The sequence below is a fragment of the Mesocricetus auratus genome, unplaced genomic scaffold (genome assembly GCF_017639785.1).
Source record: "Mesocricetus auratus isolate SY011 unplaced genomic scaffold, BCM_Maur_2.0 Super-Scaffold_100009, whole genome shotgun sequence".
In the NCBI taxonomy this organism is placed as follows: domain Eukaryota; kingdom Metazoa; phylum Chordata; class Mammalia; order Rodentia; family Cricetidae; genus Mesocricetus; species Mesocricetus auratus.
The window spans coordinates 20,084,918-20,098,818 of NW_024429193.1; the positions used below are offsets into that span (position 1 = coordinate 20,084,918).

Below are 13,901 nucleotides of genomic sequence, written 5' to 3' on the forward strand. Positions count from 1 at the left end.
CAATGCACATAAGAATATGTCAATCACCAAACTGACATTCCACAAACTGGAATTTTGGTGTGACAATTTGAAGCTGCAAAGAAACATCCCTTCAGTCAAAACAGACTTCCGTTATCCACAAAGTACTGGACGTGAGCTCAGCAGAGACCAGTATATGCTGAAAAGGAAGACATGTTAAGGGAATGTCTGAAACTGTATCTATAGTAACAGAAACAGCCAACAAACAGGTGTCTATCATGGTAACAGTGATATTCCAGCAGCTTAGAAAGTTGACACCACAGCGGGGCAGAGAACATTCCAGAGCCACCCTCTTGGACACATAGTACTCAATTTGCAATTTCCCTGTGATCCTCAGGGATAGCCCAGACAATTGCTGGATCACAGACTTTTTCAGGGCTGGCTGGGATATAGCTCAGCTGATAGAGGTCTTGCCTGGCACGTATGAAGCTCTGGGTTCATAGGCAGCCCATATAAACAGGGCATGATGGACATACCTGTAATCCTAGCACTTTGGAGATGGGGGGAAGAAGGCTCAGAAATTCAAGGTCACCCCCAGCTGCATAGTGAATTCAAGGCCAGCCTGGGCTGCATGAGACCTTGTCTCAAAAATACTAGGTATTTGTTTTTAAGCTAAGACATTAGAAACATAAAATGTATGTTCAGTTATGGATTACCCATGGGATATGTCAACAAATTTACACACCCTAGTGTTTAATGCAAACATTTCTTCATGATCCAAACATCTGAATGTTTCACATAGCTCTCTAAACTACACAGTGCTTTCTCTATCATGACTGCTGGCACAGCAGAACTTTTTTTTTTTTTGGTTTTTTGAGACAGGGTTTCTCTGTGTAGCTTTGGAGTCTACCCTGGCACTTGCTCTGTAGACCAGGCTGGCCTTGAACTCACAGAGATCAACCTCTGGCATGCGCCACCAATGCCTGGCACACCAGAACTTCTTAAGCATACCTAGAACTTATGGGGCAATTTTTCCTCATCACCGCCTTCCCTATGCCTCCAATTAGCAACTGCCATTCCAATTAGCTTCTACAAACTGACTTTTTATACCTCAAATATGACTGAGGTTACATAGTTTTTTTCTGTGTCTGGACTGTTTTGCTAACAAAATAATTCCCCAGTTCTATCCATGCTATCACAAATCACAGGAGGACTTGTTCTGTTTGTGGCTGCATAGTATTCCACTGTGGGAATACATTTTCTTTATCCATGCACTACTGGTGGACACTTAGGCTGTTCATTTTCTTGCCTATTCTGAATGTGCTAAATGAATGTGGGAGTGTGGGCTTCTCTTCAAATGTTGACTGCACTTCCTTGGGATTTATACCCAAAAGAGTGGGTTGCTGGATCAAATGATACAGATGTGTGTATGTGTGTATGTGTGTGTGTGCATTACATGGATATGCATGTATGTGTGCCTGTTTGCTATGTGAGAAGCCAGACAGCACACTAGAATTTTCTTTCAATTGCTTCTCCAAAATTTGTTTGTTTATTTATTTATTTATTTATTTATTTATTTATGAGACAGAGTCCTTCGCTGAACCTCAAGTTTGACCACACTGTCCAGCAAGACCTGGACTCTTCTTGCATCTGTACCCCACCCCCGCCCCCAGTGCTGGAGTTACGAGTGTGTGCCACTTTGTGCTGGTTTTACACAGGGTCCTTGTGCGTGTGCAGAAAGCACTTTACCCCTCAAGCCACCCCCCCAGCCATGATGGTTCTACTGTTCATTTTTCCCTTGAGGCAGTCTCAGTATGTGCTCGGGTTGGTGTCAAACTCTCTGTGCAATCCAGGCTGGCAATCCTTGCGATCCTCCTGCCTTAGCCTCCCAGGTGCTGAGATTACACATGTGGCATACCACTTCAACTGGCTCCTACCTTCAATTTTTTTGGGGGAACCCCTACGCCTTTCTCCATAATGGCTGTTCTAATTTACATTCCGATCAACACTGTGCAAGCCTTCCCTTTGCCACACCCTTGTTAGCACCTGTTATTATCTCCCGTCTGACAAAATTGTTCTGCGTCTTAGTTACTCGGCTTACTACCTATGTGATCACAGGTGAGATACCTCACCTGCCTAAGCCTCAATTTACATATCTGTGAAATTATACCTTATGCCATAAGGTTATTATGAAGATGAAATAAATCGAGTAAATGCAAACACTATGCTAAGTACCTGGCACAAAAGGAGAATTCAACGCAAGTTCATCTCTGTCACCTACATCACTATGATGCTAAAACCAAGAGGAAGCTACTGCATCCACGGGGACTCCTGAGACGCTAACCCTGCTATCGTGGAGAAGAATTCCTCGATCCAAGTACTTGCCCTGCCTGATGCCTGTGTAAGGAAATCTGTGGCCACATCTGCTGATTATGCCTCGTGAGGTGGCAGTATCTGGAGCATGCTAATTGGATCTTTAGGGTGTGTGTGTGTGAAAATAATGTAAGACAGGCACAGAAAGGCAGAGGGAAACCGCGAGTAACAGAAAGCTTCTGCAGGCACACAGAAATGGCACAGCAGGACAGAGAGCAGAGAAGTCACCTGACACTCAGCAGCTGGATACTTCTGCAGCCAGGGAGCTGACCAGAGCTCTGTAGTAACCTTCTTGGTGGCTCAACCACATTCTGTCCCCATGAGCTCTGGCTGTCCCATGGCTTGAAAACATAGTATGTCTCAGGGAGAACGTGGAAACATCCACCAAGCTTCTTGCCCGCCTTCCCCGCCTCGTCAGCACCTTATCTGGCCAGCCATCTATGTGATTCGAGCAGCTTCTCCCTCATGGTTCCACAATAAAGGAGTCTGTTCTGGGTAACAATTTCTTCTTCAAAGGAAGCTGCTCTGCAAGCGCCGGAAACAAAAAGGCAAACAAAGCTTTGGAGTATTCCGAGCCAACACACTTCAGGAGTGTCTGTGGTTTTCTTCAGCGCCGGCAGAGAAGAGCCTCTGTATGCCACCTGGCAGGCTGCAGCCTCTTCTCTGTCAACCCACACAGAGAAGAAATGCAAAAATAGCACAAATGCACCCCCAGGGTCTGGGACTCCCCTGCCTTTGTATACACAAGCACATTCCTTCCAACTGCTGGACCAGAGTCAGAGGGACGGGCACATGAAATGTGTATGCAAACCCAGACCACACGGACCTCTCTGCGATATTTATGCCACTCGGTCCTGACTCACCTACCTCTCCACACACCAGGCCCTACTGTGGTGGGCCCGGAAACTTCCCCAGAACATGAGGGAAAGAAACATTTCCATGCTGACAAATTGTGACAGGTGCAACACTTCAAAGAAAACGCAGCTACTCACAGAGTGGGTGGTCTTGGATAACTGGAAATGTGGTTATTGAACGATGTCCACAGAAGGACCAGGCAGGGGACTATATTATCAAAGCCCCTCTGAGAATGTTCCATTGGCAAAGCCACTTTGTAAAAACCCAACTTTCCATCTACCCGAGGAACCTCTGCAGAGCCCGGAGAGGGGAGGGGATGAGGGGTGGCAGGAGACTTAGGAGAGAGAGCAGCTTAGTCCATGCCTGGCAGAAAAGCTCACCTGCAGGAAGGCGACTGCTTCAAAGGCATTCGGTCCTTTCCAATTCCCTTGTCAAGAAGGGCCATCAGAGTGACTCGAGTCATCGTTCTCGCACATTACAAAAAATGCTCACGGGTATCTTTGAGAAGATGAGGAGGGTCATCCTTTACACCTAATACAACATCTCGCTGCCAAACAGATGCTGGGAGAGTGGCTGGTTGAGCTCCACTGGGCTGGTAATGCTCACAGGCAGAGAACACACGGTCCCCACCCACACTAGTGAGCGGCTGCCCCGCAGTCACAGAAACAGTCCTACACAGGCGTGACCCACGTTCCAAGGTCCCCATATTCCTTGCCACTTGTCAGATACTTTCGTGGACCTCTTCAGAATTCAGAAAGCGTGCTTACAACATTGTAGTCATAAGTAGCATGCTTGAACTGAAATAATAATACAGGCCCTGTTTAGAGCTGAATGCCTCTCCACCCATCAAGACGTTGAAACATAATCACCACCAACGTGACAGTGGTTGGACGTGGTGCCGTTGGAAGGAAGTCAGGCTCAGGCAAATTCATGCGGCTGGAGCCCGGGGACCTGACGGGTGTCACTGTGAGAAGAGGAATACACCAGAGCCTGTCCCTTTTCCCTCTGCCACGTGCAGATGCAGTGAGCAGTCTCCCTCTGCAGGTGACCAGGACGACAGTGAGCAGTCTCCCTCTGCAGGTGACCAGGACGACAGTGAACAGTCACTCTCTGCAGGTGACCAGGATGACAGTGAGCAGTCTCCCTCTGCAGGTGACCAGGATGACAGTGAACAGTCACCTTCTGCGGGTGACCAGGATGACAGTGAACAGTCTCCCTCTGCAGGTGACCAGGATGACAGTGAGTAGTCACCCTCTGCAGGTGACCAGGATGACAGTGAGCAGTCTCCCTCTGCAGGTGACCAGGATGACAGTGAGTAGTCACCCTCTGCAAGTGACCAGGATGACAGTGAGCAGTCTCCCTCTGCGGGTGACCAGGACGTCAGTGAGCAGTCACCCTCTGCAGGTGACCAGGATGACAGTGAACAGTCACCCTCTGCAGGTGACCAGGATGACAGTGAACAGTCACCCTCTGCAGGTGACTAGGATGACAGTGAGTAGTCACCCTCTGCAGGTGACCAGGATGACAGTGAGCAGTCTCCCTCTGCAGGTGACCAGGATGACAGTGAGTAGTCACCCTCTGCAGGTGACCAGGATGACAGTGAGTAGTCACCCTCTTGGAACTGAACAGTTGGCCAGTACCTTGATCTAGAGTTCCAGGTTTCAGAGCTATGGGGAATGAGGGACCATCCATCACTCAAGTCATTTAGTCCACGGTATATTATTTTGTCTCAGTGTGCAGCCCAACGGTGAGATGCCAAGTACTGTGTCAGTACATTTTGAGTAAGATTCAGTGACACCCCATAGCATGTCTACAGGGAGAGGCCAGCGGGCAGAGACCCGTAGTGGTGCCACGTGCACAGAGAGGAGGCATCGAAGGTCATGTCAGCATGCGTGAAGGCAAAGAAACAGAACTTGGTCAACAGGGTCTCTCTCTCTCTCTCTCTCTCTCTCTCTCTCTCTCTCTCTCTCTCTCTCTCTCTCTCTCTCGTGTGTGTGTGTGTGTGTGTGTGTGTGTGTGTGTGTGTGTGTGTGTGTGTGCACGCGCGCATGTGTGTGACAAGTGACGGAAGTAGGAGAGCGTGTCAGGGGGAGACTGGATCGGTCCTTCAGGCTCTCAGGCGAGGAGAGCCCAGGCATTTCTGTGCTGAGAAACCCTGTGCAAGCAGTGGCTGGACAACACAGAAGCAGCTGGTGGACCCGTTGTGGAGAGGTCAACAAAAGCCCTGCCCCAAGAGCTGAGCTACCCTGCTAATACCGCCTAGGTTAGGCCCTGGGATGCCTCCTTACTTCATCCTCATGCCCAACCTACCAGCGAGGTACTCTGGTGGAAAAACACAGAGAGAGAGAGCACAAGGCCCAGATCACTGAAGGGGGAGGAGCTGAGAAGGGACTTAGAGCTTGGTCACTTGGCCACTGAGCTGTACGTCTATCCTCCTGGCACCTGCAGGCAGCAGCAACAGAGGGGCTTCTTATCTCTAATGCAGCACAGTTAAATCAAGAAACATGCAATACGTTAGAACATTTTGTCTCAGATTTCACCAGAACAGAAAACCAAAGTGGGTAGGAGCTAAGCACTTCCTGTTCTCTACCCACCGCTGCCAAAGGCACCACTCCAGCCACGTCAGGCGTGCAAAAGGTGATGAGAGGACTTCACTGTCCTGAGGTGACTGCTCTGGGCACTGGGGAGATGGCGCAGTCAGTGACGATCAGAGGCCAGATCCCCAGAACCCAGACCCAAAGCACGTGACTCACGAGTGAAACCGCTCCCCTGGGGTGCGTGTGGGTGGTGAGACTTCTCTTTTCACTCACTGCTTATGTGGAGTGTCAAGGGGGCCATCAGGGAGCTTGCACGTGGTGGTGTCTGTGACAGACTCAGGGCCTGCTCACCAGGGAAAGGGGGTGGCCCTGGGGACTCATTCCTGCCCTGGGAACCTGGAGAGAGGGGGCTGCTGACTGCTCTGGTGTTGCCGGCAGGCGAGAGCTGTTCTGGGTGGACTGGCCTCTTCTGCAGGTGACTGTCACCAAGAGAAAACATGAGAACCACAATGACCCCCATCAGACAAAGCTGTCTACAATGGTGAGATGAGCCATTAGCAGAATGCAGAGCGACAGACACAAGGCAGACAGAGGAGCTGGCAAGGGGACAAGGTGGCCACTCGGATATACCCCAGCTCAAGGCAACCAGGTTACAGAGAAACTCAGTAGGGGAGCTTCAGTAACAGCCAAAGGATTCCCCTCAGCAATCACTAGGCTCAGGAGCAAAATCTCATCCCTATTCTGAGATGACAGGACGTGCTCTAAGGAATAGCCAAGGCCCCTATCCCTGTCCTCTCCTCAGGGACCAAAGCAGTTTGGCATGGGTAAAAGATACAGTCTTAGTGTCAGACAGGAGTCTGTCCCAGAATGGGCCAGGAATGGAGATCTGACCGTTAGTAAGGAAGCCACTGACCCTTTAACAGGTTTGAATTTTTGTACCTCGGAAACTTGCTTGAGTAACACTTCATGGGATACATACGAAAAGAGAGATTTGATTTGATTTTTCCTCATGTCCTGTACTTGCTTCAGGGCAGAGATCACAGGGTCACCTTCCCGGCTCTGACCAAAAGTTGCCTGTGCCAGCGCCTAAGACATAGCAGGATAACTGAGGGAGGGAGGCAGACAAACTTACTACACTTCAGTCATTAAGGGAGATCTTCAAGGGAGCCCTGCAGCATCTCACAGCGGCCCCTTCAAAGTGGCCCCTCAGCCGGGGCAGGCAAGTCCTTCTACCCACCGCCTTCCTCAGCGATGGGAACTTGACCTCTGCCATGAACTGCCTGGCTGGCCAGGTCCCAGCATTCCTGACTCTCTCTCCTGGGAACCAGGGGGCCTTCTTCCAGGATGAGTCTACTACAAGGTGGTGATGAAGAGACTTCCAGATACAGACTATCAGGGACGGGAAAGGGCTCTGCAGAGACGGAATTGTCCCCAAACACAGGAAAGGCAGGCGGAAATGTAGTACGGGATTCACTTTCCACTGTCCTCCTGGGTCCACGGCTGTGTACCTGCTCTTTTCTCCCCACCTAGGGAACCCGGGTGAGAATATGAGGGAAAATAACAGAGGTGGGGGTGAGAGAGAGGGGGGTAGGGAGGGAGAGAGAGAGACAGAGAGAGAGAGAGAGAGAGAGAGAGAGACAGCCTCACATCCCAGGGCCTCAGTTTCCCTATTTCTGAAACAGAACACCACCTTCCTCTTAAGACTGAACCCAAGGTAGTGCACGGATCACAGAAGTAAAAATGAAACCTCCCTAGGATGATGCCTTTATCCCAGTCAGCACTTTGCAAGCGTGGAGTTCTTTGTGCTCCTCATTTGCGGTTGTGAACATCTGAATGTCTACTCTACAGGAGGGGACTGAGAGGCAGAAGTCACCAACTATTGCCCTCAAGGAGTTTGGTTTGCCAGTGGCAGGGGCTGTGTTAGACAGAGAAGGCAGGGGGACACTGGAAACCCCAAAGTCACATGCAGGATCAGGGGAGGGCTTTTCCTATTCTGGGAGGTGGAACCCCCTCCTCCACTGTCCACAACTGTCTGTAGAACTCTCCCGTACAGTCGTCAGCGATGCAAATCCCTCTCCTGGCTCTGCCCAGAAACAAGCAATGAGCAGAGCAGCAGAGGGAAAGCACCTCAGTTCTCCCAGGAAACGAACAAGGTAATCATATAGATTCCCGTTCTTAATAGAAATGGAAAATAGAAATCGGCAAACCCATTTCCCAGAACGCACAAACGTGCTATTTCAAAGGCTGTGCCACTCATATCAGACACTAGAAACAGACCAGATGTAATTTCATCTCTGTCCATGCAGTAGGAGGTGTGAACACAGTCAGCTCATAGAGCCCTTAGGCAACGATGACTTCTGCAGCTCAGCAACAGAGGCCATGGAATGGCCAGGATCCAGAAGAACGCAGCCACTGTTCGCCATTCATCCCGCTCATCCGCTCTTGCATTGTTTCAAAGATGTTCTTCTTATCACTGTTTCTAATACATTGTCTTACCAAGTAGCCCAAGCTGACCTCAAGTTTGTAATCGGCCTGCCTACACTGCCCCCAAGTGCTGGAATTACAGACATGCACCATCATGCCCTGTGTAGACGGTATTTTTTTTCCTTTTTCTCCCCTTCCTACCTTTTCTTTCTTTGACACAGGATCTCATGTAGCTTGGACTCTCTATATAACCCCAAATGACTCTAACTCCCCACCCTCCTGACTCCACCTCCAGAGTGATGGGATTAAATGCATCAATCACCCATCTGGTTCAAGTACTAGAATGGCCTTGTGAATCCCAGGAAGCACCCCACCATCTGAGCTACATCCCCAGCATCCCCAATATCCCCTAGACAGTGCATCTCTCTCTCTCTCTCTCTCTCTCTCTCTCTCTCTCTCTCTCTCTCTCTCTCTCTCTCTCTCTCTCTCTCTCTCTCTCTCTCTTTTGGTTTTACGAGACAGAGTTTCTCTGTATTGTTTTGGAGGCTGTCGGTCCAGCCTGGCCTCGAACTCACAGAGATCTGCCTGCCTCTGCTTCCCGAGTGCTGGGATTAAAGGCGTGCGCCACCACCGCCCGGCTAGACAGCATCTCTTGAACATCACACTAAAATGTGCCGTTTGGGAACTGGAGAGGAAGAGACAGCTTGGCAATTAAAGAGTATTTATCCCTCACACAGAGGACCTGAGTACAGTTCCCAGCACCCATATCAAGCAGCTCATAAGCACTCCAGTTCCAGTACATCTCATGTCCTCTTGTATCCTCTGCAGGCACCTGTACTCATAGGCACATAGCACTCCCGTGATTTAAAATGAAATAAAAATGTGCCATTTAATGTAGTAAGGTACTGGAGCCCAGCAGGAAATCAAGGCTCCCTGCCCCCACTGAGCTTGCCTTCGTCCTGTGGAGAAACCCAGCAATACGTTTTTATAGCACAAGCAGAAGTCTTCCAAGGTGGGAAGGCACGGGAAGGGGGAAGAATGGGTTAGGGATGGGGAGAGTGACCCCTTTGAACATACAAGAAGCCTGAGGGCAGGGTGGCATGAAAGCAGAGATCGGAAGAGATCGGAAGAGCCACCTCCGGGGTAAGTGTACTTGAGCCGAGAAGAGACGCTGGGGGCCATGGTGTGCTGGGTCCATGTTTGGGAGGCAGAGGACCAGACATGCAGGGGCTGGTGCACAGAAATGGAGGACTCAGGACAGGAGATAAGGTCACAAGTGACAGGCGCTCCTGCACAGCTGCAGAACAAAGCCCACTGCAGGGTCTGCAACAGCAGCAACACGATCTGCGATCTCCACTACATTTTCCAATGTCAGTCCCCAAGGGAATTCTCATGAGGTGTCTCGGGCCGTGTCCTTCACCTGGTCAACATCGCCACGGCTTTCATTAGTGACAGCCACTAGAACCGCTGAGGAGGCTTGTGCAAACAGGGTCCACAGGGCCGCTCCAGCCCTTCTGAGTCAGATCCTCATATTCGCGGAAGAAGAGAAAAGGAGAAAGGAAGACTTGATGGAGAAGAAGGAACTGAAGGAGACTGACCAAAATGTGCAGCTGAAACCACACTGAGTGGAAAGACAGCCTTCCGGACGAGAGGCTTGGGCTGCAGGAGTGCAGACCGCGGGGGGGCCCCCCGCCCCCCCCCCCCCCCGTTACCATGGCTGAAGCCACACTGTGTGGAAGGACAGCCTTCCAGATAAGAGGCTTGGGCTTGGGCTGCAGGAGTGCGGACCCGCCCCCCCGTTACCATGGGCACGCTTCACATTGCATTGACCGCCCCAACCCAGCTACATGTGAGGCAGACGTGGTAAACTGGCTGGGTCTGAGAAAGAGCCGGACCTGACAGCAAGCTGTCGACACAGGGATGGGCAGGGTGTCTCAGACTGCATGGCCCCTGCAGAAGGGAGCTGGGACACAATCCAGGCACATCCCCTTGGTTAAAAAAAGTGTATTTAAATATTTAAAAGATTTATTCATTTCTCCAGGCAGTGGTGGTACACACCTTCAGTCCCAGCACTTGGGAGGCAGAGGCAGGTGGATCTCTGTGAGTTCAAGGCTAGTCTGGTCTACAAGAATGAGTTCCAGGACAGACTCCAAAGCTACACAAAGAAATCCTGTCTCTAAAAACAAAACAAAAAAAGATTTATTACTCATATTTTATGTCTGTGCATGATTTTGTCAGCATGTATGTGTTGTGCCATGTACATCATGTGCCCAGAACGGGCACTGGGTCCCCTGGAACTGAGTTACAGACCGTTGTGAACTGCCAAGGTCGGTGTTGGGAACTGAACCCAGGTCCTCCCCAGGAGCAGCCAGTGCTCTTTAACCGCTGAGTCATCTCTCCAGCCCCTAAGCATACTTGCCATGGCTCTTCTGGTATCCTCCCAAAGACAGAAAGGACATCCTGTAGGGGGCCAGAGGGACATGACCGAGAGGATGGTGGGGGGACTTCAGTCCACAGCATGTGAGGACCACCCAGAGAAAAGATGCTTCGTCTGGCAACCCCAAAGGAAGTAGAGCTCCGTTCTGAGAAACCTCAAGAGCAAGCATGTGGAAGGATTTATTCTGTGGGACCCAACAGGACCACTCAAAAACAGAGAGAAAACCCACAGTACACGACCCTCATGTGATGGGAAAAAGTTTTTGACATGCCATGCATATTCACTCCCAACCACTATTTACTGCAATATCATATGCATATTGTTTATGGATAGATGCATATTGTACCCTCATGTACCTACGGTCTGAGGTTGAGGACTGAAACTCTTTGTTTCATCTTGCTAGATTCAGCATTAGATCTATCACAAGCTATGTGATCGGTAATGTTAATTGGGACAAATGAGTTCACTACAGCTATGTGCTGCCGAGGGTGTTAGAGAGGAGATTCTTGTTACATAACTGGAATCCAAGGAGCAGATCCTGAGATCACGGAAATCTAAGCATAGACCAGCTTCCCCTGGAGACACAGCCATTCTCTGTACCTTCAAGGCCACCTTGGAATTTAGATAAAATTATTTGACAATTATCTCCAGTATTTGCCTGCAGTATTAACTCAGGCAGGTAGATACTACGTTTGAAGGGCAGTAATTTGTACCTCTGCTGCTTCTGTATCCCACATGAGTGTGCTTACAGGTGTGTGTATTAAGGAGATCTGATCCAGGTAGTGGTTTTAATATCACTCCAGCTTTGACTCAGCTCCAAACTTGGTCCATGCCTCCCCCTTTAGAGCAAATGGCACACCTTTTCTGGGAGTTTACTGACTCAAACTGGTGTTAGCTCAGCAGGTTCAAATTACATTCCACCCTCAACTGGGATTCACCTTGAACTAGAGACCTGGCCTGGTGAGGGCTCAAAGGTCTTGGACAAGGGACTCCTGCAGTTACGAAGGTGGAGTCAGCAAGGCCCTTGTCATCCCTGTTCCTGGGATGTCCTCAGACTGTTCCTATGTAGATCTCTCTTACTTCACATAGATCCCAAGGCCACCACTTCAGGGACGCTGGTTCCAAGTTCTAAAAGCGACATCTCAGGGTTAGGGTATGGCTTGGTAACACAGCATTTGCCTGGCCCACACAAAACCCTGGGCTCAATCCTTACCACTGCAACAATCAAACCGAAGAGCGGTAGACACCAGTCTCCTGTCACTTTCTAAGAAGTCCGTGTTTAGTGCTTCTTGCTAGCGTTTGGATGCAGTTCCTGGTCAGTGACGTCCTTCCGGCCGGCATCTCTCTTAGATTGTTAGCGCATGAGGCAGAACTCTGCTACAGCCTTCTGTCTGAGGTCCTGGCTCGGGAGCAGTGTGCCACAGGCTGGGTCACTGTATGGTCGGATACCTTTAGTCCCTGCTCCTCTTACTTGGACCTTGCTTATCAAGTTCTGTTAGGTGGTAACTAAGTGACTTGGGTCATGTAACTTCAGTTCTCAAGAAAAAGGTTCCACTTTCTGGAAGCGGCCCTGACAAATGACTGCCATGTCATCCTTTTCTGAACATGGTGGCACCCCACATATTTGGGAGACGCTGCCAATCGTATTTCATAAAAAGAAAAAAAAGCTTCAAAGTGACCAACCCTGTCTATTGCTGGAATGGACAACTGGTTCATTTACTGCCTTCTGCTGCCCTTGAGGCAGCCAGAAACGGGCTCTTGTTAAACGGGTGATAAGAAGCCGTGTTATCTGGCACTTAACCAAACACGGGGTTCTAAAGGGAGAATTTCTGAGATTCCACGCAGACAAATCCCAAGGCTTAACTGGGATGAAGCGGCAGCCAACCATAATCCAAGAGAAGATTGGTATTCAACAGAGAAGTTTCGAGGGATGAACTTATCTGTTCGGGGAACTTAATTTGTCTTACTTTGTATAAGGAGGGCTTTGTCTAAAAGGTTACTGTTTGCTGGGCAGTGGTGCATATCTGGATGTATTTTATATATTAGAGGCGAGTTCTGTAAATGTAAAAGGGGTGGTGCCCTTTTCTCCTTGTTCTTTAAATTTACTACACTTGGGCATTTTCTGTGTATGTGTGTACGTGAGTGTCTGTGTGTACACGTGTGTATATGCGTGAGGCACACACACTATGGAGGTCAGAGAACAATTCTCAGTTCTCTCCGTCCACTGGATGAGACCTGCAGATCAAACTCAGCTGGTCAGGCACGGCAGTAAATGCCTTTACTCGCAAGGCCAGTGGTTCTCAACCTGTGGGGCGTGACCTCTTTGGGCGTTGCATATCAGATATTTACATTACTATTCGTAACAGCAGCAAAATTACAGTTAGCAGCAATGAAATAAATTTAATGTTGGAACTGTATTAAGGGGTTGCAGCATTAGGAAGGCTGAGAGCCACTGCTCTAGGCCATTTCACCACGCTTATTTTCTTTCTTTAAAAAATGCATTTGTATGTGTGTATGCATTCACATATGCAGAGTGCATTTGTGTGTGTGTGTGTGTGTGTGAGCAAGTGTGCATTCACATGTGTGCACATGCATGTGGGGGTCACAGGTTAGCATCAAGTGTCACCCATCTCATGTTTTAGAGACAGGGACCTGAAGCTCACTGATTCACAGCCTGGCTCCAGGGATCCCACGGGCTCTGCTGCCCCAGTACAGAATTTAAAAATATGTGCAACGACATGACGCCATCTGGCTTTCTGCACCAGTGTAGGGATGAACTAAGGTCCTCGTGTTTGTGTGGCAAACACTCTGCCAACAGAATTTATGTCTTCTTTCCTTTTGTACGAGGTTGGGAACTAACTCCAGACAATTCCCTACCACTGAGTAACTCCCCACAGGTTTTACTCTGACTTTGCAAGAGACTCTACAAAATCCCACTGACATCTGAAAGTCTTTTGATTGAAAGGAGCCTTGGTTTGGGTCTCCTTTCTATTTACTGATAATGGTTCTTAACACATTTAACACTTCAAAAGAACCTTTGCCTTGAAGCACAGCCAGACTTAGAAGACAAACACCCAGGAGATAAGAGAAGAGAAGAATAAGCCAAGCCCTAAGTTTGCCAGAACACTGCCACTGCACGTGTGTGCGCGCGCGCACACACACACACACACACACACACACACACACACACACACACACGGGGGGGGTGAGGCGTGGGGACACAGGATGGACACTTTGCCATAGCCAAACATGCTGCTAGTGATTTCACTTCCAAACAAGGAAGAAAGAGTGGGCGATTCTAGTGTTTGAGTTTCAGT

At 49.4% G+C, this 13,901-nt stretch overlaps 1 protein-coding gene across 1 annotated transcript in view; it reads right to left on the reverse strand.

Annotated features, from left to right (window-relative positions):
* The window catches only part of Tspan5 (tetraspanin 5), a 167,702-nt gene that overhangs the window by 22,578 nt on the left and 131,223 nt on the right, over nucleotides 1-13,901 (reverse strand). The window lies entirely within an intron of this gene.